Genomic DNA, 3,944 nt, shown 5'->3' with positions numbered 1-3,944 from the left:
CGTTCATTAACCCGGCTTGACTTTCAATTACAAATTGTCAGTACATGACCAATTATAATCCAGGCGATTATTAATCCGGTCTGGTTTGACTACATGTCGCCAGTATTATATATGGATAATCCGGTGTCTATCATAACCCGGTGCAGTTTTATCATAAACCGGCACAATATGGAAGGAGTTATCAGTACTCAAGATTGGGATTATCACCCTTACTATAGAAAGTTGGTAAACCAGCGAGGTGATTCAATGTCACAGAAGCAGGTTGAATAAAGCATGATTGTAAATCGTCGGCGTTTATTAAACCGGCCTGGCTTTTGAATATAAGTCACCAGTATATATTTGGATTGCGACATTGGAATCATGCGCTTATAAATCATTGGGTTATATTATTCAAATAGCCGAACTTGGCTGAATTTTCATTACGATATTGAATGAGTATGGTTTTCATACCAGATTATATTATCTTGAATAGCCAACATGGCTGGATTTTTATTAATAACCGATATTATTGAGGTTTTCAAAGTCGCTTTAGCGCACTGGATATTATTTTATCAAAGGATATGGTTTATTCTACAATTGAAGGAATAGTCCCGAGTCGCTGCAGGCTTACGACCCGGCACTTGGGGGCTACATTTTTCAAATTGAGGTTATATGCAAGTCTCATGTCGCTACAAGCATGCACCATGACACTTGGGGGCTAATGCAAAGTCATTTTTTGCTCATTTTATTGAAGACCCGACTCATCATATCATAATGAGCCGGCCCTTGGGGGCTACCAATTGCTCCTGTCAAACATTCAAGGTATACAAGACTTAATCCATTATATTAAAGGGTTCATTGCTCGGTTGGTAAAACACAAAGCTCTTAACCTTGTGGACGTGGGTTCAAGCCCTACGATGGAAGCTACATTATAAGTTGTTATTTTCATTGAAGTATATATAAAGTCCCAGCTCAATAATTATCTTATTGAGCCGGCCCTTGGGGGCTACACATCATTGCTGGTTGCTGCAAGCATGACAACCCGGCACTTGGGGGCTACATATATGGAGTATTCAGTTTATATAATTGAGATGAACAAACCGGATTTCCTCAAGGTTGAAACACTTATTGGAGCAAGTCTTAAGTTATCACTATGTTCTCCTCTTAAGACTTGGGGGCTACAGGTATTATGCATATAAAGGAGGAACATCTTCTTTTTATCAGTTTTGAGCAAATCAGGAAGATCAACTACATGACCCGGTGTCTGCAACAATCATAACCCGGCATCATCAACAATCATAAACCGGAAATCAATTTTTATAAACCGGCAGTACTACATCTTCAAACCGGATGGATATCAGATAAGTATTTCAAGACCAAAATTTCTTAAGCCGGCGTTTTTTTGAAGCCGACTCAAGTGGATTATTCTTTACAATATTTTTCTATTAGAAACCAACGTCAGCAATTTAAAGTATGAAGCTGATTATTGATCCGGATTTCTTAGAAGAAGGGAATGACAAGGACTAAAGGATGATCAGGTGCCGGTCCACAAGAATTCTTAACCCGGAGCACAACCTGTCAAATTTGTTCTTGTGTTTATTTTACAGGATCAGTTTAATATGGATAAATCCAAATTAAAGTGGGGGCTAATGTCGGGGTATACCCCGCGGCGTAAACCGGCCAGAAGCATAACCCGGCCGGACTTGGCGGTTTACTTGAGACCCGGCTAAGACTTGATGACTCACTGGTGACCCGTTTGGGCCTGGCGGTTTACGGTTCATTGGTAATCCGGCAGGCGGGTCAGAAGAACGACAAGACCCGGTGGCCCAACAGGCGGTTCATGAAGGCCGGTTCATATTATGGTGGGCCGGTTTAAGGAGAAAGGCATGACGAATATTTACCTTACAAGGAGTTAAGACCAGGACTTGTATCCGGTTCGTATTAGAGATAGACTAGTCCTAATCCTAATAGGACTCCACATGTAAACCGCCTCTTCAACATATATAAGGAGGGGCAGGGCTCCCAAAGAGGGACAGGCTACAAGGAAGAAACAATAATCTCTAGGGCTAGACACAACTAGAGGAGAGCCGGTTTACCGGCGACTCCCTCATGATGATAATGAGACCTAGTCTCAAACAGCATGTAGGGTTTTTACCGGATGATGTTTGCCGGGGCCCGAAGCTGTCTAAATCCTCGTCTTGTGTGTTGCGTCTCTCGATTCCGCTCAACCCCTCTCAAGCTACCACATAGATGCGTTGGCCTCGCGACTAAGTCCTGACACTAAGGACATCTGACGTGTTAATTCCACGACAATAAGCATACCTGTGTTAGTGAAAACTGTGTGCTCCTCTTCCACCGCTTCAGGTATGCTTTCAAGATTACCTGTTATTTCAATGATAGTGTAAAATACCGGCTCAACCTTTGAAAAAATTATAATATAATCAGTAATGAAAAGAAGGCATCAACACCATAAGCATACCTGTGTTAGTGAAAACTATGTGATCCTCTTCCACCGCTTCAGGTATGCTTGCAAGATTACCTGTTATTTCAATGATAGTGTAAAATACCGGCTCAACCTTTGAAAAAATTGGTGAGATAAAGGAATGAGTATGTGAGAATTACCTTGAACCGTAGCAGAAGTTTGCGCCAGCGTACTTGGGCAGCTAAAGACATAAGAGCTTGATGATAGATGTCCCACCAACGAACCTTTAGGGCACTGCATTGCGACAGAATCCTTATAGAGGGTATCTTGTTTGGCTGCGTAGCTTGCTTTACGCTGAGCTAGGAGTGCTTGCCGCTCTTCGGGTGGTCGGATTTTCCTACGTGCTCGCTGGCGTGCATTTCTTTCTTGCCTCTCATCTAGTGTCAAACTTTTCCTACGTGCTCGCTGGCTTGTATTCCTCTCATCAAGTGTCATGTGTTGTCTTTTCTCTCTTCTCTGTGCATTAATCCTTTCCTTCTCATTTGGTGTTAAATATTGCCGACGTGCTCTCACACGTTCTCGCCTTGCTAGGATTTGTTCAGGGGTACGACTAGCATATCTTAGTGCTTCACGTGCACTCTTTCGCCCTACAGTATTTTACGATGAATTAATTAAGTGCGTAAACAAAATTACATAAGCACACACTTTCGCCTTATAGACTTACCTTTGGAGCTTTCCCCTCGCTCCAAGTACTTAATTGATGTCAGCATACCATTATTAGTAGGAAAAATCACAGTTGATTGGTTTGTCACTTCATCATCCGAAGAAGATGAGTAACTCAAATGCGTCACACATGTTGGCTCACGCATAAATAGACCTGTCTGAGTCCATGGCATGCCATTGGGCCTAGTTCTGTGGGACTTATTATTGTCATCGTCCACTGTGTTATTTAAAGTTGAACCAATAGTCAGATAATACAAATATATGCAAACAGATTGTTCCGCCAAGCGATAAGGGACAAGATAGCAACCTTTTTGTTTTCCTTTATTGCTTTGTTGGCACGAGGATTGTAACATTTGGGCGCAAGACCTGAACATTTCTCCCCAAAACAGAAGAGTATGAGGTTAGCCAAATGAATTAAAAGCTCAAAACACAAAAGCCAATAGGAATGTTATATGTAATCTAACAAGAATACTATTCTTTGCCAAAAGACAACATAATAATTTGTTTTAAGCCAACGAAATGTATGATATATTTAGTGCAATTTATATTTAGATCTGAAATTGCACATATGATAAATTTCATCATCATCAAGTAACAATATGAATAAAACAAATGATATGCACATGTATGGTAGCCAAAAACTACAAATCAGAACATAGTAGTATACAGAAGCGATCAAGTATGAATTTTTCACAGCATTTCCATAGAACCTATCACAATAATTTCCAAGCATGTCTAATAATAGGCTTCACAACTTCCAGTCAACAGTGGGAGTATGAAGCATGATGCACTCGCACGTACTAAATATTCAGCCTAACTC

At 40.9% G+C, this 3,944-nt stretch overlaps 1 long non-coding RNA gene across 1 annotated transcript; it reads right to left on the bottom strand.

The window, feature by feature from the left end:
* Nucleotides 1-2,317: 2,317 nt before the first annotated feature.
* On the bottom strand, nt 2,318-2,685 carry LOC119293689. The gene is made up of 3 exons (XR_005143181.1): nt 2,602-2,685; nt 2,459-2,518; nt 2,318-2,361 (listed from the first exon to the last, which is right to left on the bottom strand). It is a non-coding gene; the product is annotated as an uncharacterized LOC119293689 (long non-coding RNA).
* Between the last annotated feature and the right edge of the window lie 1,259 nt (nt 2,686-3,944).

Source organism: Triticum dicoccoides, chromosome 4B (genome assembly GCF_002162155.2).
Source record: "Triticum dicoccoides isolate Atlit2015 ecotype Zavitan chromosome 4B, WEW_v2.0, whole genome shotgun sequence".
Classification (NCBI taxonomy): Eukaryota; Viridiplantae; Streptophyta; class Magnoliopsida; order Poales; family Poaceae; genus Triticum; species Triticum dicoccoides.
Note: the sequence above shows the minus strand (reverse complement) of the source record. Positions and strands in the feature narration are given on the sequence as shown.